General features: G+C 51.4%; 1 long non-coding RNA gene across 2 annotated transcripts; it reads right to left on the reverse strand.

Annotated features, from left to right (window-relative positions):
* Nucleotides 1–486: 486 nt before the first annotated feature.
* LOC125618828 lies at nt 487–25,682 on the reverse strand. Of its 2 annotated transcripts, XR_007350216.1 has the most exons (4): nt 22,351–25,682; nt 20,858–20,981; nt 6,849–7,028; nt 487–791 (listed from the first exon to the last, which is right to left on the reverse strand). It is a non-coding gene; the product is annotated as an uncharacterized LOC125618828 (long non-coding RNA). The 2 variants fall into 2 exon arrangements; XR_007350215.1 differs by having other exon boundaries at nt 20,858–25,682.
* Nucleotides 25,683–27,629: the final 1,947 nt, after the last annotated feature.

A 27,629-nucleotide genomic window follows, 5' to 3' on the forward strand; every position in this document is an offset into this window, starting at 1 on the left:
CTCTCTGTGGTTAGTTCTAGTTAGTTCTTTTGTTGATTCATATACCTTTGCCATTTTTTTGCTTATTTCCTATGAGTTTAAATTTGACCTATTTCACTCCTTTAATCAGAAGTGCAGAGGGTCTGCTTTTTAAGAGAAATCTTCCCAAGGTCAGACAGGGATGGTGGACTGAGTGGCTGCACCTGGGCGTGGTGGCAGCAAGACCCAACATGCACTGGGGATGAGGAGTCTGGTGTGCCCTGGCCATGGGCCATGAGTGGAGGGGACGATTCTGAGAGCAATTTGCCCCATGAATGAGAGTGAGCCGTGCGAGGGCTGTCCTGGGGGTCCCTTCTGCAAACGAGGGTGTTAAGTCCAGTGCAGATTTAGCGTCCTTCGTGGAGGGACATTGGACAAAGTAGGAGAGAGCCAGGGAATGGGGTATTCTGCAGCCACTAAAGCAGACTATGTCACAAAGTTCTTTGGTGTGGAAAATGGGTGTAGTTTTATTCTGTTTGCTACAAACTTACCAGCTAAAACCCCAAATGTTAACAAAACACCCACTCATCTATCACCTCCCAGTTGTACAACGCATAAATCCAGGTGGACTCCAGGGGGTTCTGCCCGGGGTCTCACAAGGCCCAAGTTCTCAGCTCTAGTTTGGAGGTTCCAGGGAAGAACCTGCTCACAAGTTTGTTCAAGTGTTTAGAATTTGGTTCTCTGTGGTTGTCTCTTGGCTGGTTGTTAGCCAGGGCCGTCTCAGCTTCTAGAACCTCGGAAGGCTCTGCCTTATAGGATTACCCAATAAAAGCCTAGAAGATTCAAAACAGAACGTGCAGTATGACAACATTTTTTATAAGAAATAGGCACATAGTAAAAATTTATAGGTAATAATTTCTTTTTTATAATAAATTTATAAGTAATAGATTTCTTTTTCATCCTGCTTTGTTTGTATGTTTGTTTTTTACAATAAACGAACATCACTCGGATGCTATGAACGGTTTACACAAAACCCAAACCCTTGCAAATCCATCTGCAAGCTGGAACTCAGGGGGTCTCTTCCCAGAGACACAGTGTTTGGGGTGATTCGAGTCCTGTGACTTTGCATGAAAGACCTTAGTCCCCAAATCCTAGTCCCCGCTTGTTACTCCTGGTGGGGCCCAGATCCCCAGGTCTAATCCAGGATGTCAGGAATAGAGGCTCCGTCCCCGTCCCCTCGCCCTCCAACCCATTAGCTAACCCTGTGTAATGGGTGCTCCCTGAGTTTACAGGGGTGTAACGTCCCTGAAATGACAACATGGTAACAATGGAGAGCAGATTGCTTTATGAGGGTTAAAGACAGGAGAGGATGGGAGGAAATGGCTGTAAAGGCAACAACCCCCCCGGGTGGGAGGAGAGCCCCAGCAACCGTGGCTTAGAATGCAGGAATCTCAAGACCCAAGAGAACAGCCCGCAGACAAATGCATGCACACACACACACACACACACACACGCACATGCACACACACACACCACAGGCACACGCACACCGCGGGCACTAGTGCCTATTACCGTCACTCCTCAGCGTGTGGTATTACACTGTTGCTCTGCAAGATGTCACCTTGGGGAGGGACAGGGAAAAGGCACATGCGATTTTCTGATTTATTTCTTACAGCTGCCTGTGAATTCACCACTGTCTCAAAATGAAAGTTTAACTTTTAAAAACGTGAAGGACAAATGAAGATTTTTCTTGGCGAAACTAAGGGAGGGAACGCATTGCCGGCAGCCCTGCCCTGCAGGAACTCCCAAAGCCCTCTGAGCAGAAAGAGAACCATACAAGCTGCAAACCTGAATCTGCATAGAGCGGTGATGGGTGTCGGAGAAGGAAAAGTGAAGGTCAAACGCAAGAACACATTTTTCTTATTCCTTGTTGATTTGAATTCCTATTACATTGTGCAGCTTTTTAAAACTTTAGAGCCGTTTTTTTTCAGGACTGGGGATTAAATCCAAGGGTGCTTTACCACTGACTGGCATCCCCTGCCCCCTCCCTTTAGGTCTTGCCAGCTTTCCCAGGCTAGCCTCAAACTTGCCATCCTCACGCCTCAGCCTCCCAAGTAGCTGGGGTGACAGGTGTGCATCATTATGCACAGCGTCTAGAGCACCCTCCTCCTGTGTTTGTTTAACTACAGTGTGAAGCACGCCTTGCAATTTGGCAGACTCAGGTATAGCTTGGGTCTATGAGTCAGTGCCTGGGAGGGCCTGGAAAGAATTCTGACAGCTCAAGGTTCAACCCAAGGCTCACCCAGCCGTGGCCTCCGGTCTTGTAAAGGAACCTTGACAGCTTTTGTTAGAGGGTCCCACTGACTAGCTTAGCACATAGATGCTGTTTAACGCCATGGTCATGAGTGGCAGATGCTAGTGCACTAGAATTAGGCAGACTGAGTTCAAACTCCAGCTTTGCCTCTTGGTAGCTGTGTGACTTTGGGCTATTTAATCAACATCTCTGGCTCCAATACTGTAATGGTATTTTCCAGGACAGTTTTAGAGCCTAATAAATGTGAGAAAGACCACCACCATGCAATTGCCTCTGTTCACTTCCTCTTTCTTCAGGGTACTCAACTCCTTCCGACTGAGCCGCCAGTGGGTGCACTTACATAGGAGACCCGGTTCCTTGACGAAATTGGTATGTAGGACCCAAGCACCCGTCTGCTACCCAGAGTTTATTCTCTGTAGGAGATTGAACTTAACTACCACTTCTTGGTTGTCCTCAAAACTGAGGTGGAGGCCTGTCCCCCAAGCTCTGGAGAGCAGGACCATTGTACGGCCTTCCTCATGGCTCCCAAAACTGGGCATCTTGGTTCTGATACAATTCTGCAGTCCATCTCTGCCCAGCAACCAAAATGTGGCTCTAGACATTTGAAATAGGAGCTGTTAATGAGCAAGACTCCAGACCCTGTCTGCTTAGGTCTCTCTATTCTGCCCTTGGCTCCCGTGACCCCAACCACACCCATCTTTCTGTTTCTCAGTTAGATAAACTCATGCCCCCAGCCCCAGGGCCTTTGCATATGCTGATCCCTCTGCCTGGTGAGCTTCTCACCTGACCTGACAAGCTGGCTCCTCAGTCCTTGTCCCTGCAGCTCTGCTGTGGCGTGTCACCATTGTCTCCCTCAGAGTCATTCCTCCCACCTACCCTGGGCCCTCGCCATGCCCAGAATCGTCTCATCCCTTGACTTTTTCTGTTCCTTGAGCAACATCAGCTCCGTGAGCCGAGGGACAGTGACAGAGTGCTATGGATTGAATATGATCTGTCCCCTCTGAGCTCCTGTGGAGTTTGACTCCCCTGGTGGTATTAAGAAAGGGAAAAGAATCTGACGTTGCTCCTTAGAGGCGGCCTTGAGAGGTCACGAGGATTGGTGATGGGGTGGAGCCTCCGTGACTGTACACTGCAGCTTCACAAGAACAAGGGCCAGCGCACGTGTGTGTGCATGCACGCGCACACACACACACCCGCCCAGCTCCCTCCGTGGGATGCTCTACACCCGCTTGGGCCTCTGCCAGAAGAAGGCCACCACCAGATGTGGCCCCTCGACCTTGAACCACAAGCTAAAATAAATTCCTCTTGATAATTTCCATAATATGTGCTCTTGTGTTGTTAGCCCATAGAAAATGGGCTCAGACCCCAAGAAATCCCTGGTGCCCCGATCTGGGGCCGCACCCAGGGCAGGTGCCCCCCGATCTGCTTATAAATGAATGACAGCCCCCCACCCCACCCCCACCCCCACTGAGGACTTCCTACACCTGCAGAAGTGACCCTGTCCCTGACCGGCCTGGAGCTCCGTCTGTGGATCCGGAGCCATTCAGATCGGCTCTCTGCAGCTGGCCCCGGGGACGTGCCGGGATCCAGGGGCCCTGCAGGGGGGGTGTGAGTCACGGAGCCCATTGGGAACAGCTGACACCAAGGTTGGGGGGCACCCAGGAAGATTTACGCCTCGTCTTGCACACCTCCTGTCCCCCCACCCCCACAGTGGCCGTGATCACCAGCTCTGCCGCCCGTCACTCAGCCCGCTGGGCCACAGCCAAGCCCGGCTGCCCTCCCCACAGCCACAGAGGAGCGTTCCCCGCGCAGCTCCGGGAGGGGAATGAGTATTCCAGAAAGATTTCATTTTTGTTGGACTCTGTCCACTTCTCTATATGGTCATCAAACTTCAATAGGAAACTTCCATCTTAGAAAAAGGAGGGATAATTAAAAAGAGATGGCACAGCTCCTGCGGAGGCTGGGATTAAAGGCCCAGAGGCCCCGGGCGGACGGGGAGGTTGATGAGCTACCAAACACACCCCACACAGACGTGCGGCCAGTAGAGACGGCCCGGGTGCCCTGAAGGTGGGGACAGGCACTCAGGGTCCCTGTGCCATATAGGGGCATCAGGGTGGCCTAAGACAGTGTGTGTGGGCACCAGCTGGAGAGGGCCCCTGGGTCCCCAAGAAATGCTGCAGCTCTACATGTCAGATGCAGAGGGACATCAAGTCCCCAAGGCAGGAAAGGTCTGCCCACTCAGGCCCACCGAGGTCGCAGCCTCTGCAGTGGCGTGAGTGGTCGTCACCCCGGCAGCCACAGAGAGGGCCGAGAGGCAGCTGGCCTCTGGGAAGCTGGGTCTCCAAGGTCAAGGCCACAGCCCACTGTCCACTGCACCATGGAGAGAGTGCACACTCGGTCGATGCTCATTGTGTGAATTTTGGAAATTCAGACAAGCAGAAAAGCAGTTGAGAGCGGCCATCCTGGGCTGCCTCCTCCTACGGCCACCACCTTCCTGACCTCTCACTTCCCAGTCTTTGGAAAAGAACCGACTGTGAACAGAGAGTGCAGAGGCTGGATATGGGCCATCGGGCAGGTGGGCGGGGACCAGCGTCCCCAGCAGAGTAGAAAGAAACACTCTGAGGGTCCCCGGGGTGGAGCTGAAGGAAGGGGCTGCCCCTGAGTCCCAGGCGGCTCCAAGGAGAAACTGGGGTTCAGTCCCTGGGGATGTGGCCGGTTTTACCACCAAACAGACGCAGTAAGGTTTGATCGCCTGTCCCTGGGAGGACCATGTCCACAAGGTCCAGGGACACGTGAGGTTTTCTCTCCTATTTCCAAGTTGTGTTAGTCAGCTTTTTGTCACTGTGACCAAAATACCTGACAAGAAAACTTAGAGGAAGAATAATTAACTTGGATTTCACAGTTTCAGAGACCTTACTAGGTGGCTGGCCGCCTGCATTCCCCTGGGCTTCGGGTGAGGCAGAGCATCATGGCAGAGACCCCTGTTCTGTTCCTGGCAACAGGGACAGGGAGCAAGAGGCTGGGCACAGATGTAGGCCAAGGCCACATCTCTGGTGACCCGCTTCCTCCTGCCCTGCTCCACCTGCTTACGGTGACCACCTGGAAGCCCACTCAAGTATTAGTCCATCAAATGGATTAACCCACTTGGTTGAATGACCCATCAGAGGGATTAACACCTGGATGAGGTTATGGCTCTCACGATCCGATCTTTTGTTACCTGACACGTGAATTTCCAGGGGACATGTCTAGATCCAAGCCAGCAGGGAGAAGAGTGGGCCCAGGTGCGGAGGCCTCCGGAGGGTGGCTGCTGCCTCCTGATCCAGGAGCAGAGCTGGCCTGCCTGTCCTCCCTCGGCCCAGCCACCCCTGAGCAGGGAACACCCAGGACCCGCGAGTGGGCGCTGCAGCCAGGGTGAGTGTCCACAAACACTGGGAACCGCTCGGCCAGAGGGACAGTGGGATTCAGCCCCGGCAGGGACCAGCTGTCGAGGACTCAGGAAGCTTCTAGCCCTCAGACTGGCTGGGGCTGTCATTCGGTGACCTTTGGGGAAAGATCAGGGTAGCAGACATAGGGGACGTGGGGGACGGTGTCCTCTGTGCTCCCTTCATTATTTTCCTGTCTCCTGACCTGACAGAGCTTGGGTTTCTGTCTCTGCTTGTCCTCGTTGGCACTGTGGCAATTGAAGGACTCTGTATGGTGACATGGGACCGTGGGACGCCCGGGACCTTGGCCGGTGCACTTGCATGTATGGATACAGGTTGTGTTTGCTCTGCTTTTCTTTGAATTCTTCAAATAAAAGAACTTGAGAGTCCAAATGCTGTGGGCGCCTGCTGCAGACACGTGGAAGTGAGAAGGCTCTGAGGCCAGGCTGTCTACTGTGGCCCAACTGCAACGTCTACAGCTGTGTGACCTTGGACGAGTTCCTCAAGCTCTCTGGGCCCCGTTTCCTCCTCTGTTAACTAAATGTGGGTGACTATCTCATGGCCTGTGATTAGGACTCCGCTGGCTGTTACACATGAAATTCCTCAGCAGTTCCAAGCGTGGAGAGCACTGGGGAAGGTGAACCATCGTCGCTTCATAAATATTTTCCTTCTTTTAGTTCATTGCGCGTTTCAACTTCCGAAAGAGATCCTGAGCTCTTTATTATTGGGGTGACAGAGAAGCCTAGATCTGCCCCTGCACCCAGCCCTGCACCCACAGTTTTCTTGCCAGAGCCCCAAACACAGTGGCAGTCCCTTTGCCTAGGTCAGGGTTTGGGGTCACAAGGAAGATGTGTTTATTCGAGGGGTTCAGCTTACCAAGGGTCTGTAAGCATTTTTCCTCATCACAATTCTTAATCACTTTTTTTGAAAATTAATAGAGGCACGGTGTGAAGAAGTTCACATGGAACTCCCTCCCTGGGTCCCCCATGGCCAGTCTCCTGCGAGGGCCGCCCTCGTCGCCCGCCAAGCTGCAGGCTCCGGTGACCCAGAGAAGCCAAGCGCCAGTCCCTGTGCTTGGACCCGGGAAACTCCACAGGAGTCAGTGAGCACATCTCAGAATTGACCCGTTTCCCCTGAATTTCCACCCTACAAACCTGGTGAGGCTCCTTCAGATCCCTGCAAATCTGTGTAGTTTTCCATGGAGAAAGAAAATATAGAGGCATGGGGTCCTGGCGGCCCCTCTGGTGTGACCCCGGGACGGCGTGAGCGGCTGCCTGTGGCCTCCACAGCGGTTACTGAGTGGTCCTGGTCTTCCCACTCCTGGCCTTGGTCGCCTGTGGACAGTGGGAAGGAGAGGGTTCCCCTGGGCCTCCTCCAGGAGGGTCCTGCAGCTTTCCATGTTTTAATGATATTTACAGCTGGAAACGAACCAGGCTCACAGCCACGGTGGCCATAGGGTGGGTAAGTCAGGGCCAGGCCAGCCCCGTGGAGCTGGTGTCCAGCAGGAGGGGCACACAGCAGCTGGGAAAGGGACCTGGCCCTGCGTCTTGTTGGTATCACACTTGGTGGTACTTCCCTGGCCCCCCAGTGGCCTGAACCCCTTGAGCCAAGTGGCCGAGCCCGTGGCTGTGCCTGAATGAAGGTGGACAGAGGCCCCCCAGGGCCACTGCTCAGCAGCCAGCCAACCACCCCGTCTTCAAAGCTGTGCCGTCCCCCCACCCCCCGTCCCCCCCACCACCTGGCACCTCAACCCCAGACCTCAGGGTGGGTCCCAACAATTTTGAGTCCTGTGTTCCTGGGGACGAGCTTCAGACACTATGGGAGTGTCCCAGGCTCCCAAGACCCACTAAGTCAGTTAGAAATTAAATGGCCACTCACACACGCAGCCTCACACACACACCTCACCCACACAACCTCACACACACAACCTCACACACACAGCCTCACACACACAACTTCACACACATACAGCCTCACACACACAACCTCACATACACAACCTCACACACATACAGCCTCACACACACAACTTCACACACACACAGCCTCACACACACAACCTCACATACACAACCTCATGCACACAACCTCACCACACACAGCCTCACACACACAACCTCACACACACAACCTCACACACGCAACCTCGCACACACCTCACACACACAACCTCACACACAACCACACACACATCTCACACATATAACCTCACACACATACAGCCTCACACACACAACCTCACACACAAACACACACACAACCTCACACCTCCAAACTCATGCACAGCAAGATGAGCCCAGCGTCTCCAGGAGGAGCTGTGCTGCATCCGCCCCTCTCTTCCGACGTCACCGCAGGCCAGGGAGCCGCCAGCCCAGGGAAACCCAGTGGGAGGAGCGGATAGGTGCAGTCACATTGCTGCCTTGGACAAGGACAGGACCGTCCAGAGAGTGCGGATCATGCCCCATGAACAGCCAGTCGCCTGGGTGCCACGCAGCTCCATCCTGCCTGGTGAGCCAAGGAAACGGAGCCCCAGGCAGGTCAAGGGTCCGGCTGTCGTCCAGGGAGCCCCGGGTGCCTCTCTCGCGTGCTCTTCTCCAAACGCATCCTCTGTCCCCCTCTGGAGCTGCCCCTTCACAGCCACGACAGCAGCGAGCTCACAACAAAGCCTGAGCCTGCTCTTCCATCTGCGCCCAGCGGGAGCCAGCCTGGGTGACCTCAGGCCACTCTTCCTCTCTCCGGGTCTCAGAACAGAACAGCTGAAGCTGTCCCATCTCGGTGGTCAGAGGTGGGTTCATCCATGAGGCCCAGACTCACCAGCCAGAAGTGTCTGCTCAAGCCGCCCAGGGCCACGCGGCTCCTCTGATAGACCTTCTTTTTGAGGTCCCTGTGTCCTATGAGCCACGCTGCACTTATCGACAATGCTGCATTCTGCTTTTTAAATTCGGGTTGACCAAAAATGTAGCCAACTATCACATAGTGCTCCTGACGAGCAGGAGAAAACCAAAATCTCCATGAAGAGTGAGACACAGATCTAGTCCAAGGTAGGGCAGGTAAAGCTTTCCTAACTGGACCCCCTTCCACTGACTTCCAGAAACTGCCCCCCGCCCTGGACTTCCTTCACAAACCCTCTCAGAATCCAGGGCCCTTGAGCTGGGAAGGACTGGGTCCGGCTTCCTAAGGTTCCGGTGTTGTACAGTATTTAACCTGAGAGAGTCCGGCTACCCAGAGGAAAGGAGACCAGGACGTCCATGTACCGCCAGTGGAGTGGAATGTCATCTGCTGTTATTTGTGGAGGTCAGTTTTGCAATACATTTTAAAAACCTTAAAAGAGCTATAGAAGTTCCAGCTCCTACTGCAGAAAAGATTTATAAGTTCTGAATAAAATGTAAAAAAAAAAAAAGAAAAAAAAACATGATTATTTGAAAGTTTTGGGAGCAACCAGAAGCAGACAGAAACTGAAATTCGACCTTTGAAAGAGGGAACTGCACGGGGTGCGATCTGTCCCCACTGTCCTCTCTAAGGGCTCCGTCCAGTCTGCCCAACACAGAGCTGCCATCTTATGCTAAGAGTCAGAGGACAGAGCCCAGGGCCACCAGAGTGACTGGAAATTGAGAGGTGCAGGTTCAGAGTTTTGAAAGCTAGGCAGAGATTTCAGCTCCTGTCCACGGATCGGGAGACAGAATTTGCAGTTTGAATCCTGCCAGTGTTTCCAAGAGAGGCTTTGGGACTATCACTGAAACCTAGGGGGGGTGTCATACCTAGGGACAAAGACTGGGTTCCCAGGATTAAAGACTTTCCCTCAGACCAAGGGAAAAATCTTGAACAACCCTACCCCAAAACAGAATGCAACAAGTTTCTCCAGCTTCGAGGTGATGTTCCGTCATCAACCGCCCGGTGTGGTCAGCGGAAGAATCCAGAATCTCTAAAACTGTCATCCATGAAAAACAGCATGCCATAAAAAGCCACGGACATGCAGGGGAATGAGACAAGGGGCTTTGAGATCAAAGACAGAAAACCACTCAGTAGACACAAAGCCAAGGCCTGCCCCAGGCCCGCCACACGTCAGATGGAGACCTCTAGATAGCAATTCCAACAGTCCAACCACTGTGGAAATGGGCATGGAGGTTCCTCAAAAGACCAGCCACAGAACCACCGCAGGGCCCAGCTGGGCCACCCCTTGGCATTCATCCTGAATAATTAGAGCCAGACAGTACAGCGACCCATGCACACCCTGTGATGGCCGCAGTTCACAAGCCCCACGGTGGGGCCAGCCTAGGTGTCCACTGGTGGGTGAATGGATGAAGAAACTGTGGAGTCTATACACACTGGAGCTTCATTCAGCCGTAAAGAAAACGGAATTAGGTCATTTGCAGGAAAATGGATGGAACTTGATTAGGTTAAGTGATTATGTTAAGCCAAACTCAGAGGGCCCAGCGCTATGTGTTCTTTCTAATGTGTGGAAGAGAGAGAGGAAAATGGGGGGAGGGTGTCTCATGAAAATCCAAAGGGGATCAGGAGAAGACAGGGATCGGGGAGGGAGGGGAGGAGGGGAGAAATCCCGGGGGGTCGATATCGGCCAAATCGTGTTGCTCCGTTTTTGTGCGTGGATTAAACCTAACAAGAGTCCCCCGCTATGTTCAACTACAGGGCACCAATAAAACTTCGGGGAACTAAAAAGGAATGGCAAATGTCAGTGTGTTTAAGGACTTAAGGGAAACATTGCCATGTGAGGGAGCCGGTGAAGAATTGCAGGAAAGAATAGAAACACACACACACACACACACACACAAATTTTTTAAAGAACCAAATGGAAATTCTAGAACTGACAAGACCCAGAAATGACAAATTCAGCAGATAGGTTCAGCATATTGGAGGTCACAAAATGCAGGGTCGATGAGCCAGAAGATAGGTCAATAGAAGTTCTCCAATCCTAAGAATAGAGAGGGGGAAAGGTTTTTTTGTTTTTTTGTTTTTCCTTTCTTAATATTTATTTTTTTAGTTTTCGGCGGACACAACATCTTTGTTTGTATGTGGTGCTGAGGATCGAACCCTGGCCGCACGCATGCCAGGCGAGCATGCTACCCCTCGAGCCACATCCTCAGCCCCAAGGGAAAAGGTTTTTTTAAATGAAAATCTTAGTGACATTTTCTACAATATCAAACAGTTTAATGAATGTGTGATTAGAATTTCAGAAGAGGAAAAAAACATGGACGGAAACATATTTTTAAAAATATGGTTGTTGGGGCTGGGGATGTGGCTCAAGCAGTAATGCGCTCGCCTGTCATGCGCGGGGCGCTGGGTTAGATCCTCAGCACCACATACAAATAAAATAAAGATGTTGTGTTCACCAAAAACTAAAAAATAAATATTAAAAAAATTTTCTCTCTCTCTCTCTTAAAAAAATATGGTTGAAAATGACTTGTTTGATAGAAAGCATTAACTTATAAACCCAAGGATCTCAATAAACTTCAAGGAAGGTGAATTCTCTCTCTCTCTCTCTCTCTCTCTCTCTCTCTCTCACACACACACACAAACACACACAAGCATGGAGGCAGGTCATACCCAAACTCTTGAAAAGAAAAAGAGAAAACCAAAAACCTCAAGCAGCACTCCCCACAAAATGACACACCACATACATGAGATCAGTGATATGGGCCCCCTATCATGGACTGATATTTGTTGAAACTTTGTATTTTAAAAATATATCCTTCAGTTCAAAAAACTCGAAAAATTAAGAATAATAGAAACCAGTCTCAACTCAGTGGAAGGTATCTATGCCGAGCCCAAGGCCAACATCGTTCTACATGGAGAAAAACTGAAAGGTGTGGCAGAAGAGCAGCTCTCGGCTGGGTCAGCAAGCAGAGAGGTGCCGGGAAGGGGGCCACAGGGAAGCCACACCCTTCCAGGGAGCCCCCAGGGACCCACCTCCTCTAGCCATGCCCACCCACCACCGTCACCACCAGCCTGGTCAGTCAACTAGGATGGACTGATTTGGTTCCAGCCCCACAGTCTAATCACCTCCCCTTAGCACAGGAGCTTTGGGGGACACTTCATATCCAAGCCACCCACAGGTGACTAACCAAGTTATGGTATAACTATGCAATGAAGTGCTTCTCAGCCAATCTGGGGACACACATCATAGCTGGCCTTAGGGTCACGCCCATGGCCAGACCAGGCCAGAGGGAGAAACCTGTGGCCAGCAGAATGAAGTGTGTGGTCACTAGTAGGAAGGAGGCTTCGATGAGGATGAGCTTCCATGGGTGCTTTCCAAATGGAAGCTGTGATTTTTTGCAATTTCGACATGGCATTGAGCTGCTCCCGGGGTTTTAGAGGATGTAAATGCTAGAGGTGGGCCTTGAGGGGAGAGGCCTGCTAGAGGTCAGAGAAGGGGGACCCAAGAGGCCTGAGGCCTTGAGGACTCCACTAAGAGAGCTTTGGGACTCCTTGGCACCAAGGTGTCCCCGGAAGTAAAAGTGCTACGACCCTCTTCGTCGCACCAGGAAGTGAACTCCTCTCCTTGTCTAATTCCAATGAACCCCAGGGCCATGTCACCTCTAGACAAAGAATAATTCCCATATCAACTCAAGACCTGCTCTAAAAAGCATGATGTCTGCACATTGCCAAATAGTGTAATTTACTGTTAAAATAAGATCTTCTTAGTCTCATGAAATCCTGAAGGTTTTTAAGCATGCACCTTCCACTCCCCAGTCCAAGACCTTGGGGGAACCCTTCCTTCCACTCCAAGGGGGAACCATAGGGCAGCCCATCCCTCTACCCTCTCCTGCCCCTGTAAGAACAACCAGTGAAGGGGGGGCATCCCAGGGGTACCAAGTGCAAGATTAAAGAGGGTGAAGTTCTTTCATAGAGAATTCTAGAAACAGAAGATAACTAGAAACTATTTTGAAAATTTATACTCTAATAAAAAAGAAAATATCAAAGACAAAAACAAAGTTCTTAAACTGAATGAGGAGGTCATACATGATTTAAACAGATCAATTCCAAGTAATGAAATAGAAAATGCCATCAAAAGCCTACCAACTAAGAAAAGCCCAGGACCAGATGGATTCTCAGCCGAGTTCTATAAGACTCTCAAAGAAGAATCAACACCAATACTCCTTAAAGTATTCCATGAAATAAAAAAGGAGGAAACCCTTCCAAACTCATTCTATGAGACTAATATCACCCTGATGCCAAAACCAGACAAAGACACATCAATGAAAGAAAACTTCAGACTAATATCCCTGATGAACATAGGTGCAAAAATTCTCAATAAAATTCTGGCAAATAGCATACAAAAATGTATAAAAAGATAGTGCACCATGATCAAGTGGGGTTCATCCCAGGGATTCAGGGTTGGTTTAACATACAGAAATCAATAAATGTAATTCATCACATCAATAGACTTAAAGATAAGAATCATACGATCATCTCAATAGATGCAGAAAAAGTATTTGACAAAATTCAGCACCCCTTCATGTTCAAAACACTAGAAAAACTAGGGATAGTAGGAACATAGCTCAGCATTATAAAAGCTATGTATGCTCAACCCAAGGCCAGCATCATTCTAAATGGAGAAAATTGAAAGCATTCCCACTAAAAACTGGAACAAGTCAAGGATGTCCTCTTTCACCACTTCTATTCAACATCATCCTTGAAACTCTAGCCACAGCAATTAGACAAAGGAAAGAGATTAAAGGGATATAAATTTGGGGTAAAGAAGAACTCAAACTATCACTATTTGCTGATGACATGATTCTATACCTAGAAGATCCAAAAAAACATCCCACCAGAAAACTTCTAGAACTAATAAATGAATTCAGCAAAGTAGCAGGATATAAAAACCAACACCTATAAATCAAATGCATTCCTATACATCAGTGAAGAATCCACTGAAAGAGAAATTAGGAAAACTACTTTGTTCTCAATAGCCTCAAAACAAACAAACAAACAAACCTGGGAGTCAATCTAACAAAAGAAGTAAAAGACCTCTACAATGAAAACTACAGAACACTAAAGAAAGAAAGAAGAAAACCTCAGAAGATGGAAATATCTCCCATGCTCCTAGATAGGCAGAATTAATATTGTCAAAATGGCCATACTACCAAAAACCTTATACAGATTTAATGCAATTCCTCTTAAAATCCCAATGACATTTTTCACAGAAGTAAAAAAAGCAATCATGAAATGTATTTGGAAAAAAAAAGAGACCCAGAATAGCTAAAGCAATCCTTAGTAAGAAAAGTGAAGCAGGAGGCATCACAATACCAGACCTTAAACTATACTACAGAGCTATAGTAACAAAAATGACATGGTATTGGCACCAAAGTAGACTGGTAGAGCAATGGTACGGAATAGTGGACACAAACAAACCCATATAAATTTAGTTGTCATACTAGACAAAGGTGCCAAAAACATTCACTGGAGAAAAGATATCCTCCTCAACAAGTGGTGCTGGCAAAACTAAAAATTCATATGTAGCAAAATGAAATTAAACCCCTATCTCTCACCCTGCACAAAAACAACTCAAAGTGGATCAAAGACTTAGGCACTAGAACAGAGACACTGTACCTAATAGAAGAAAATTAGGCCCAAATCTTTACCATGTCGGCCTAGGATCTGACTTCTTAACAAGAGTCCCAAAGAGGAAAAAGTAAAGTCAAGAATCAATAAATGGGATTGATTCAAATTAAAAAGCTTCTTCTCGGCAAAGGAAACAATCAGTAATGTGAGGAGAGAGCCTACAGGTTGGGAGAAAATCTTTACCACATGCACCTCTGATAAAGCATTAATCTTAGGATATATAAAGAACTCAAATAACTTAACACCAAGAAAACAAATAACCCAATCAATAAATGGGCTAAGGAACTGAACAGACTCTTCTCAGAAGAAGAAATACAATTGATCCACAAATATATGAAAAAGTGTTCAACATCTCTAGCAATTAGAGAAATGGAAATCAAAACTACTCTAAGATTTCATCTCCTGTCAGAATGGCAATCATCAAGAATACAGGGAATAATAAATGTTGGTGAGGATGTGGGGAAAAGGTTCACTCATACATTGCTGGTGGGACTGCAAATTGGTGCAACCACTATGGAAAGCAGTATGGATACTCCTCAGAAAACTGGGAATGGAACCACCATATGACCCAGCTATCCCATTCCTTGGTTTATATCAAAGGACTTAAAATCAGCATCCTATAGCAACGCAGCCACATCAATGTTTATAGCAGCTCAATTCACATTAGCTAGACTATGGAACCAACCTAATGTCCCTCAATAGATGAATGGATAAAGAAAACATGGTATATATACTCAATGGAATATTACTCCGATTTAAAGAAGAGTGAAATTACGGCATTTGCCAATAAATTGTTGGAATTGGAGAATATCATGCTAAGTGAAATAAGCCAATCCCACAAAACCAAAGGTTGAATATTTTTTCTAATATGCAGATGCTAATTCACAATAAGGTGGGGGGCATTAGGGAAGAATAGCGTTACCTTAGATTAGGTAGAGGGAAGTGATGGGAGGGGAGGGGAGAGGGAGGGGATAGGAAGGACAGGAGAATGAAACAGACATTAGTACTGTATGTATACACGTGACTGCATGACTACAGAGTCTGCAGTATGAATGCTCAGAAAAATGAGAAATTACATCCCATCTAGGTATGATATATCAAAGTGCATAAGTGCCTTCTACTGTCGTGTATAACTAATCAAAACAAGTTAAAAATTAAAAAAAAAAAAAAAAGAAATAGACAGGAACTTGAGTGACAGCCACCCAGTTCTCTGGGGTTGATCTGGTTTTAGCTCTGGAAGTCCCACATCCCAGGGTATTTCTCAGTCCCTTCAACCAGCATGGTTGGCCCCAGGCCCAGAGTAGAGGTCAGAGGCCCAGCCTCCCTGGCTGCCTCCTCCCTTTGAGCTTCAGTTTAAGAGTTCTGATGCAATGGGCAATAGCAGCCTGCCCCCACCCTGGATGGTGTTATTGTTCCTCTCAACCCCACCCACTGAGCCACCCACCCCTGCCTTGCTGGATTCCACTCTCTGCTTTGGCTGTTCTTGGTGCCAATACCCAGTGTCACCAGACTACTTCCCCAGGGACTCAGGGTTTAGAAAGTTTCAGTGCGGTGTTACCTGTAAATCCACTAAGCTGTGGGTTCTGATGCTAGAATGTCTTTCTGGTTGCTGTCGTCATCCTCAGCAGAGCTGCATAATTCCAGAATGCCTGGACGTGGGGGGCTGCAGCTCAGGCCACGGGACGCGCTCAACATATACAAGCCCCGGGTCAACCCCCAGCACCCAGGACACAAAAACCCAAACAGCGTGCATCAGCATGACACCACCTGGGTCCCTTCACAGTGCAGAGATCTCCTACCTCCAGAGAAAGACGAATGGGGGGGCATCCGTCTTCCTGGCGCTTCCAGTCCCCGGGGTCCCCGTGGGAGAAAACGCAGCAACGCAAAGCAGATGCGCCTGGGAGGTACTTGGTGCTCTGCAGATACCAGAGGCTCTGCTCTGAGGGACAGCAGACGTGCCTGGCCACGGCAGTCCCCAGCAAGGACGCTCGGCCCAGCTGGCCCTCGTTGGTTTGTTCATTCAACAAGCATGTGGTCATTGTCTAGGTCCCCAAAATCAAGACCCTCCGGTGTGCACTGAGGCCGTGGCCTGCTGCTGGGTCACAACCTCATGCCCCTTTCTCTATCCTGTGAGTCCTCCAAGCTGCTGTGTCCATGGGAATGTCATCGACACAGGGCTCTGGCAGTAACACTGATACCTTACTGAAGAGAAGAGCTGTTGAGCGAGACAGATAACCAGGGCAGAAATCCACGGAGCCACTCCATCCGCCATCGCCCCAGGACCTCCCAGGCACACCCCACAGAGCAGACAGTCCTGTCTCGGGACTTGAGGTCCACAGAGCCTGTGGGCCGGCGAATCCATCACGGGGCCTGTGTGCTAAGAGGGTTGCCGGTTCCCTGAACCATGAGGACATGGTTCTTCCGGCTTGGGAATGGGCATTTTGGCAGGGGCAGATACTAGGAAGCAGGAGGAATGTGGTCAGAGGTCCTTGCTGAGCTGAATAGCAGAAGCTCTCAAGTCTCAGAGAACAGCATCCCGGGGACAGAGCTCGTGGCATGTCCACCCCTGGCCGTGCCAGGAGAAGAGAGGATAAACTGTCCCTCTGACTGCTGTGTGGGCTGGCATTGAGGTCCAGTCGCCGACCCAGGGTATCCTGTGACTGAGAGGACACCACCCCAAAGCAAACCAGAGGCTGCAGGGACACAGATGTGTTGGAGGGAGACTCTAAAGACACTCAGCCCTCCTGACCAGGTCTGGTGGCCCCTTTCTTACTAGGCTCCTTAAAGTACCACTCGGGAAGCCGGATGTGGTAGCACATGCCTGAAATCCCAGCAGCTCAGGAAGCTGAGGCAGGAGGATCTCCAGTTCAAAGGTAGCCTCAGCAACATAGTGAGGCATTAGGCAACTCAGTGAGACCCTGTCTCTAAATAAGATATAAAATAGGGCTGGGCGCGGCTCAGTGGTTAAGTGCCCCTGAGCTCAATTCCTGGTACCAAACCAAACCAAATGTACTACTAAGGAGGCTGCCTGGGAGTCTTCAGTGTGACTCTCTGTAGGAGATTGATAATGGCCCCCAAGACATGCACAGAGCCCAGCACTGAGGGTGCCACTTACAGAGTCAAGGGGAGTTTGCAGATGGCATTAATTGAAAGATCTCGAGGTAAGAAGCTTGTGTGCATTATCTGGGAGGGCCCTAGATGTGATCTTGAAATCGCTGGGGTCCTTATGAGAGGGACCTAGACTCTCACAGAGGGAAGGCCATGTGACACCCGGGCAGATCCTGGAGTGACATGCTTTAGGACAGTGGAAGGAGCCCCAAGCCAAGGGTTTCTGGCAGCCTCGAGAAACCGGAAGGAGCAAAGAAACCAGCTCTCCCCTAGAGCCCCAGGGCCACGGTGACTTCTGCCCAGTCCTACTGGCTCCAGGCTCTGGCCTCCTGAGCTGTGGAGAATGCGTTCCTTCCGGGAGCTTCCGAGGGTGGAGCCACAGCCAGGAAGATGAGGGCCCTTCGCAGGAGGAAAGCAGGAAGAAACGTGGGGGCTCCTTCGGCCGTGGAGTCACATCCCAGGAACTGAAACCTCGTCCAGGAACCAGCCTCCAAACCCTCCATCCCTGAGCAGCCCCCAAATCCTCAAGAAGAAAATGGCCAGGCGGGGTTCCCCCGGCACCAGCAGTCACCCTTCATTAGCCCAAAAGGGCTGGCTCAGCGGTGCTCCCTCTGCGGACAGGGGGGCGCTGGCCATCCTGGAGCTGGCTGGCCTGTGAACGGCCTGTCAGTAGGCTCCAGATGCAGAGGCCCTGCAGCTGGAGCGCAGCCGGGGGACCGGCCTGGCTCACCAGGGCAGAGAGTAGAAGCTGTCGGTCTGCGGCCCGTGACTGGCTGTCCACTGCCTCAGCAAGACGTGCTAGAAACTTCCAGATCAGAGCAGGAGCCACTCTTCAGTGGCTCAAAAGGTCTACAGAGGGTGCTGCTCTTGGGCAGCTGCTGTCCTGTCCCCCAGCCACAGCACCTGGGGGACAGGGACTGGGTCGGGGTAGGGTTGCAGGTCTCCTTTAGAACATGCATGAGGAGGTAGGGAGGGGATGTCCCCACGGCTCGCTCTGTCCCCCTCAGCTCTGGCCTGAGCACATCGGGGTGGGGGGGCTGCTCTCCAGGGTCCCCTCTGGCTGAGCTGAGGTGCCGTCCCTAACAGCCCCTGAGGACAACGCGGGTTCCACTGACAACGGGAAAGTCCCCAGAAAAGGGGTCTGTCATCGTCATTGGATTCCTTTGCTTTTTTTGGTTGCAACAGTCAAAACTGTCCTTCAGACTGAGTCCCAAAAGACATCAGAGCTTGACAATGACAAATGGGAACACATGTTCCTTGCCGTCAGAGTCGCAGCTTCCTCCTCCTCTGCAGGCTCCTGGACATGGAGAGTGTGTCCCTGGTCAGCCTCTTGAGGCCAGGCCGGTGAGACTCTGCACACAACGCTCAGGTCCAGGGGCTCCCTTGCCACGTTGGGCAACCTGGGCTCCCGACTGCCTTGGGAACTAGGGTGCGCCTTAAATGAGGAACTAAGGCCACCCTGTTTCCCAGCAGTGGGACTGCTCAGCCCACGGAGCCCCTGTCCCTGAGGCCTCTGGGGCAGGGAGAGGGGAGGGTCTCTTCTCAGGACTCTGGGCAATGTCACCAGGTGGGCTGTTCACCCTTGTGTCCACCCTTCCTCCCCCGCCTCTCCCCTCCTCGAGGACCCCCACGGGTCAAGGACAGAGACCTGAGACCTGCAGAAGCTGGAGGGAAGGATCCTGCTAACGACAAGGACAACCTCCGTCTCTGGTCCCCCTGGTGCCCGCCTTCTTCACAGGTAGCCCCGAGGGTCTCTGCCCCGACTTCCCCTCTGCAGCCCACCAGCTCAATGGTAGAGGTTTGATGATGCCTCTCCCTCCTCCTTCCTGTCCGCTCAAGTTCAGGTGCCTGGTGAGTGGAAACTGGACGTCCTGTCACTTGCATGAGAATCCACCGAGACCTGCTAGGTGCCGGGTTCCAGGCAGGAAGACGGTGGAGTGCCCGTGACCTCGTTGGCCAGACCCCAGCCCAGAGCGGCCTCTGATGGGCTCTGGCATTGCCCCAATGCAGAGCCTCAGTTTCCCCGTCCTTAAAGGACGAGGAGACAGAGGCTCAGAGAAGCTGAGTTCCTGGCCTGAGGGTGGGGCAGGGTACGAGCGCAGAGGTCGGTGGCCCATCCAGTCCGGCCCTCACCAGCCTTCAGTGGGCGGAGCGCGCTGGGAGAGCCACCCATGCCACTGATGCAGAGCAGCGGTGCCGGGCGGCAAGCAGGGCAACGTGGCCACAGCACGGTGCCTCCTGAGTGGCGGGCAGGGACAAGGGGTGTGGAGCCCAGTTCGTTTTTGCGAAGCACTTCCTGAACTGCACATTCCGTCACCACAAAATGAGTCAAGGTCCCTTTTAAGTGGCTTGCCGAGCTTCCCTCTGATCTGGATGGACAGGCACAGCAGGCTTCCCTGACAATCGGACAGGCTCCTGTCCCTTCAGCAGGGAGCCTCCTCTGGGCACTGCCCACGGCACTGCCACGGGCCATCCTCACTTTGGAGCTGGGGAAACTGAGGCTTGGGAGTTTCTTGACTTTCAGAAGGAAACGGGCACCCAGCCCTCCAGGCAGAAAATGCCCAGGCCTGGCTGGTGGGCAGGGGCCGCCCTGTGGCCCGATTTCCCGAAAAGAAGGGGCCAGCCAGACCCAAGAGCTGCCTCTGAAAGACCTGTTCTCTGGATGGGGACCCAACACAGGGCTTTCCAGAGCTGGGCTGCAGGAGCTGACGCCAGCCTGGACACAGGAGGGGTCGCAAGAGGGTCCTCCACCCTGGGGTGGGGACTGGAGGTCTGGGGGTCTCCCACAGGACCCTGCTAGTGCTTCCACAGTGGCTCCTTCGGAGACCAGAACAAGAAGTAGGGGAACTCAGTGACAGGGAACGGGCAGCTGGCACATCCTGGCGCATGGACAAGCCTTGCTGACCAGAAGCAGCCTCGGGGCAAACAGTGCTGCCAGGGATTCCGGGGGGCTGCTCGTTTCTCACTCCTTCCTGTGGTTTTCATTCCCTTTAGGGGGGTTCTCCTGGTCATCACTCCTGGGAGCCACATACACACACACACATGCACACACATATGCACACACACGCACACATGTACATACACACACTCACACACACATACACACATTCACATGCACACACTCACACGTGCACACATACACACTCGCACACACATACACACACTCACATGCACACACACTCACATGCACACACACATATACACATACTCACACACATATACACACACAAACACACACATACACATACATATGCACACATACACACGTACATACACATGCACACTCACGTGCATACACCATACATTCATATACACACACACACACATATACACATATATACACATACACACACATACACGTGCACACTCAAGTGCACACACCACACACATACACACACATACATACACATATACACACACCACATATACACATACACACACATGCTCACACATACACATATACACACATACTCACATGCACACAGCAAGCCTGGCCTTGTTTTCTGACCCTCGCCATATTGGTGGAACGGAGCAGGCCTGGTCCGAGATCCTGACCCTGGTTTCCCCGACTCTCTCTGTCTTTGGAGAGCAGCTGTCAGCTACAGGAAGAAAAAACAGACTCCTTATCAATAAGGCTCATGGGCACCCAGATGGCTGCCCAGCTCTGCCAGCTGCCCAGGGCTGTCTGCTCTGGGTCCTTGCAGACTGCGCCCATGGCTTCAGCTCACCCCTGCTCACTGCTCCCCAGGAGGGCAGGCTGAGGGGCACTGAGGCCTGCACTTAGAGAAGCATGTCCTGTGGTCAATCCCACACTTTTGCCTGGTGCCTTTCCCCCCAGAAGAGCCCAGAAGATCCCAGCTGCCCTGGCACCTTGCCCAGACGACACCTCAGCCTTCTTCCCAAAGTTCCGAGGCTGATGCAGGCGGGATCAGCATTTCTCTACCGCAAAGAACTAAAGTCTGCAAGAGGCAGGTCTCAGGCAAAGCCGCTGCAATGATCGGTCTCCACTAAAGCAGAGACCCTGCGTCGCCAAGCCTGCCTTCTCACCGAGGACTTGGGGCCCTGGGGCTGCTGACCTTCCAGGCGTGGACATCCTGTGGTCACGGCTCACGGCCGTGGCAGCACATCCCTGGCCCAGCCTGCTGCACCTGGCTCAGCCTCCTGAAGTGTGGCCCATGTTCTCCTGAGCCAGGTCTTCCCAACAGTCTCTCAAGCCGGGAGCCGCGGCCTTGTGAGGTTTGGGAGGGTCTAAGGGGCCAGAAGCACCTTCCAGAGCGCAGTGGCAGTGGCAGGGTTGAAGAGGAAGGAGACACACTGAGCCCCCTGCAGCCCTGCCCTACCCACACCTTCCAAACGGCCACGCAGATGACCCAATGAGGCCACAGTGTGGCTCGGAGGGTGAATAGGACACTGTGTGGGTCAAAACAACTCAGGTGGGTCCCTTTGAGTGGGAACAGGTGGAGAGGGCAGAGAAAAGGAAGACGATGGTGTGATCAAGGGCTTCCCAAGGAAGGCTCCTGGGCAGATGTCCCCACACACAAAGGACTCCCCACCAGCAGCTCCGATGGACCGGCCTCCCCTGCTGAGAGCCGCCTCATTCCTCGTCCAGTGCTTCCTAAGCAGTGGCAACTCCCACACCCTGATGGCAAGGGTGCTAGCCCCAGCCACTGCCGGGACAGACCCAGTGTCTGAAACACCAGACTATGATACTTGATGGGTTGAAAGCCCTGGGGTCCCAAACTATGGTCTGAGGCCAAACCCGGCTGCCGCTCAGTTTTTTAAATAAAGTTTTACTGGAACACAGCCACTCTCCTTCCTGCACGTCTTGCCTGTGGCCAGCTCTGTGCTGCAGTGGCAGAGCTGAGTGACGGTCACAGAGACCGTAGGGGCTGCAAAGTCTGCATACGCACCATGTGGCCTTGAGAAAGATGCTTACTGAACCCTGGTGTAAAAGCAAATCAAACTCACCTGAAATAATAATTATATAAAGCCTCAATTGCATGGAAAACGTAGCTTCTCAATCCGTCAAATCTGGACAGATCCAGGTCATGCTGGGGATGTGGCCACGCTGATGTAACTGATGCCCACGAGGGAGTAGGGGGTGTGTGCGCACATGCAGGTGTGGAGAAGGAAGGCACAGGGCGAGAGGGTGAGTGCGACTTTCACACTTGAGACCAGAGCGCAGATCCTGGCTGTGCCACCAGCCCATAAGCCACGGCTCGATCATATGGGAAACCCAGAGATGATGTCCTTGACTGCTCAGGAGGATGGCAAATGAGAGCATGTCTGTAGGGCAGACTCAGCAAGCCCTGGGGTCCCCGCCCCTCACCCCCACGGCTCCCAGTGGGGCGCCTCCCATGTGATCAGTGCTCCTTCCAGGAATTATGTGGAAGCAGACACTTTCTAGATCAGACAAAATCCCCACTGTTCTCTGGTTGGGTGTGAAATGCTTATTTGGGTCACCTCTTGAATGTGACTTTCTGCCACACTTTCAAATGTGGCCTTGGTCACTTTGCAGGCAAGTAGGGCACACGCAACTGCCGGGGGAAGCAGATGGTCCTATAGGAGTGACCTGCAGGCTCCACATGGCCACAGGCAAATGGCACAGTGTGCATGGAATGTTCTGAATTTCTTGGGGCAGACCCGAGTAAACCTGCCCTCTGTCAGCTGGTAAGGGCTGCCCAGAGAGACCCTGGTGTCTGTCCCATATCCTTTAGTTTTTGTGGCACTCGGCTGCCCTGTAGGACTTAATGGGGGGGAATGTGCTGAAATGGTTACCCAGTCACAGGGGGGAGAGGGAGGGGCTGGGAGCCGATCTTCCACCCCGAAGTTGGCAAAATGTCTCATTAATCAGACCTGTGAGGGGGACAATGTTATTCATGTTGAGCATTAGAACTTGAAGCTACAGTTGTAGCAGGAGGTAATTTGAGTCCAGCAGCCTGTCTCTGAGATGGATTTATGATGTTTACTCAACAATGAGTGGGAACTTTCAGGGCAAAGAATGACCCCTACTTTCCTTTTTTCAAAACACAGAGCTGACCCACAGGGATCGAGTTCCCCATTTTTGTGAGAGGGTGCAAGCGTTTTTGAAACAATTCTTCGTGCTGCATTTGGTCTCCCCGATTCTGCCATCTGTGGAAGGAGAGAAGCACACAGCTCAGACTATGTCCAGGACACAGTGGGTCATGGCAGCGCTCTCCAACAGCGTGGCATGAGTCAGGGGCACTTGCTCAGGGGACACACAGAATTCCCAGCCCACCTCCATGCCTCCTCTCCAGGGTTTTGCTTTCGGGTGATTTGTGGTTACAGTTCTGAGAATTGATGGCTGATGACTTCAGAAAAGTGGGATTCCCCATTTTCCAGGGTTCCTCACCTCCTTTAAGTAAAAAACAACAACAACAAAAAAACCCGGCAGAAAATAGGAGAGACACGTCTGCCTCCACCAGTCCAGGTAACATTTCCTTCAGGTCTCACGCAGTGGAGGGAGGGCCACCAGCCTGTCACTGGGTCTTGCCGCCCAGAGGGGAAGGTCTTTCTGGAAGAGGGTTCCTTCAAGATGCAGAGTAAGGAGCTCTCACGCTGCTGGGGTACGTGTGACAGGCAGGCACAGAGCGTGGGGACCTGGAAGTACTGGGCTGGGCCCACCTTCTCACCTTGGCCCAGGGGTCCTGGAGGCAGTGGGGAGGGGGCTTGCATTCCGATTGATCTAGTTTCTGGCTGCAGAACTTCACCTTGGGCCTGGGGTATTGGTGATCAATCGGAGATGATCATACCAACCACTCAGGTTGTTTGCAGTAACATGATGAGCCTCCGGGTGAAACAAACCTACCTTTTCCTAATAGATCTCAAAAATACTTGATTCACAGAGCCTTATAGATGCCCGGACTTACCAGTTGGAACACTACCGAGAATGTTTATCAACTAGAAGGGACACAGGTAGAAAAATAAATGAAGTTTCTTTTTTTTGTACCGGGGAATGAATCCAGAGATGCTTTATCATTGATCTATACCCAGTTCTTTTTTTTTTTTTCCCTGTATCAGGGATTGAACTCGCGCACACTAAACCATTGATTACCTATTGAGCCACATCCCAGCCCCTTTTTATTTTTTGACATAGGGTCTCCCTACATTGCTTAGGACCTCTCTAAGTTGTAGAGGCTGGCCATAAACTTGCCATTCTCCTGCCTCAGCTTCCCACAATTTCATTCTTTAGGATTTACCTGATGTCTTGTTATATTGCAGGGGAGAGTGGCTCCTTGCGTGGTGTGGACGTGGTCACCAGTAGCACCAGAAGTGGCTTCCTAGAACAAAGCTCCCAGTGAATGACAGAGGATGAACTGTTCACAGTAGCTATGGTTTCTGCAGGGCAGGGGTGTATGTATGTGTAGGGGTGTGTGTGTGTGTGTGTGTGTGTGTGTGAGAGAGAGAGAGAGAGAGAGAGAGAGAGAGAGAGAGAGAGAGACTGACTAACATTTTAAAAAATCGTGCGAATAACGTGCCTGGAGACCAGGAGGAGGATGCTAATAATTTACAAGTGAAGATAAGATATGATGAGGAGAAGGAGGTCAATCAGATAAATATACCACACACTTGACTTGGATTTTAGCCGATTCTCTAATTTACTCTGAAAGGAAGTGGAGGAGAGAAGGATGGAGACTGGGAGAGCTGGGGACTGACTTCCTAGGAGCTGCCCGTCTTAACTCATTCTGTGGTCTATCCCAATCCCGTCCTTTAACAAAGGTCCTGTGGGTCATTTCATTTTTCCTGCGACCTTCCTCCCCGTTCTAAGACTGCAAGGAAAATCTTGCCTGGAAGCTTCGTTGGCATTGCCACGCATCTTGGAAGACCTGGGATACTTATCCCAGTGTCCTTGGCTTAGCTTTAAAGGACTGGTTCTGCTAGACGCAGAAGCCCTGGGCGACCCGGTGAAGACTTGTCCTGAGGCCAGGTCGCTGTTGGCCTCGTGGGCCCTTCCGGCTCCGCATTGCTCTGTTACAGTGGGGCTTCACAGGACATGGGATCCGAGGTGTCTTCATCCCTGTAGGTATTTCAAAGCACATGAGAGATCTAACACCAAGGCAGCAGATCTTCAGGTAACAGAGAAATTACAGGACAGAGGTGAAGGGAGACTCTCAATGGAACCGTCAGTAGTGGGACTCAAGTTGGTGTGGTTCCTGTCATTGTCACAAAATAACCTTTTTTTTTTTTTTGGTACGAGAGATTGAACCTAGGGGTGTTTAACCACTCAGCCACATCCTCAGCCCTTTTCAATATTTTATTTAGAAACAGAGTCTCACTAAGTTGCTTAGGGCCTCACTGAGTTACCTAGCACCTTGCTAAGTTGCTGAGGCTGGCTTTGAACTTGCAATCCTCCTGCCTCAGCCTCTCGAGCCCTTGGGGTTACAGGTGGGCACCACTGCAGCCGGGTTCACAGAATAATTTTATGCAATGGATTGGCACAGACAGGGTCTCTGAAGAAGGTTGGCCCAGTCGGCCTTCTGCCGGGAGAAGGAAGGCAGCCCCTTGGACATTAAGAGTGGACCTTAACATTCCTTCTTCTATCGTAAAACCTGCTCTAATGGATAAGCATGAAACAAAGTGGTCAGGGTAGGACAGGAACCAGGAAGGAATAGAGTCTCTACAGGCAGCAAACTGGGACCTGGAGTCTTGTATGGTTTGCTGTCTCAGGGACCTGGCAGGAGACTTCCCTTCTGTCTGCAGGTTTGCTCTCTGAATCTGGGCTCAAACACATAGTCATGGTTTTGATTTCCATACATTAAACTAAGGCTCTCTTTTAGTGGCCCAAAATCTCCTGAAGCAGGCTTAAGAAGCACAATAAGAAGGTTTTCAATCACATGCTAGACTGATAATTAGCTAATAAAAATCTTTCTTTTTTTTTTTCCTATTTCCTCAAAAGTCAGTTCTCAGAAAAACAATTCATTTACTGTATGTGCCCTGTTGACCATCAAGGTTAAAAGTTCAGGAAAAGAAATACGTCAAAATATTTACATTACAGCAAATCACTGTTCCTATACCATGTCTGACTCTGCAGATGAGGAGCGGGTCCTGGGTGTCCTGCTGTCACAGACAGGGGAAGCAGCAGGCTGGCAGGCTGGCCCTGCGTCCGTCGGTTCTCTCGCTCTCTGACCCTTCCTGCCTTCTTTCCTTCCTTCCTGCCTTCTTTCTTCTGAGACCTCTGCTATCCCTTCTCTCCAGATCCCCTTTTCCTCCTTGTGATAGTTTTCATTTCATGGCGAAGGTCATAAGGACCCTTGGGAGTGTCCTCTGGTGGCATGGCTATGCTCCTCTCTGACATATTTATAGTTTAATACACACTTAGTCTTTATGAACTAGGATGCTGTGTAGAATGGCCGCCAGGTGTTAGACCAAGCAGCCTCCCTCCTGCCCGAGTGGGAGGCCGTGTTCTCTCCAGTTTGTGGATTTGGAAAACAGAGACTTGGAGCGACTCAGGGGAGGCCATGCAGACCAGATCAGGGACCCATTGTGACCAACTCCTGTAACTTATCACATCTCCTTCTCCACAACCCTAAGAGAGGAGCCCCAGCTCCCACCATGTCTTCAGAAAAACGTTCCTGGGCCATTGTTGCCTCTGGGAGAGTGACTGTGACAGTTGGGTGGTCCTCAGCCAAGAGCAAAGCCCTTCCAGAGAGGTGACGGTGGGTGGCAGGGCTGGGGGTTGAGTGAACAGAGGGCAGGATGCCTCTGGCCCTGGGGGCGGGTTAGCCACCCTCCACCCATCAGCAGCAGAGTGATGTCCGAGGCGGGGCCATGACGGAGGGAAGCCCAATGTGCTTTCTCAGGGGGACACAGCAGGAGAGACCAAGACTGAGCTGGCAGGGGCCTCCTTCTGGGGGACAGCTGCCTCGTGTCATAACTTCCACCAGCTAGGTCCTGGTCTCTTCTGCCCTATCTCCAGGAGAAAGCAATTTAGGAAGGCCAGTGACCCAAGAGGCAGGAGGAGGGAGCTCCCGGCTCCATCTTGGCTGCTACACAGGAAGTTGGAGCCAGAAGCATCCACAGGGGCCTTGTGTCACTAAGCAGGGCAGGAGGAAGGGGCTCCAGGTGGTGACCTGGATAGAGCCTTCCTGGGGCCCAGCAAGGTGCTAGGCCCAACCTGGGGAAGCCCCACCCACCCACCTCACCTCCAGGCCTGGGTGTCTGGCTCTGCACTCAGCAAGGCCTCTGTGCCTGTGGGCTAGCAGGCCTGGGAGGCGTTCCCTGTAGGC

Source organism: Marmota marmota, unplaced genomic scaffold, assembly GCF_001458135.2.
Source record: "Marmota marmota marmota unplaced genomic scaffold, marMar, whole genome shotgun sequence".
Taxonomy (NCBI): domain Eukaryota; kingdom Metazoa; phylum Chordata; class Mammalia; order Rodentia; family Sciuridae; genus Marmota; species Marmota marmota.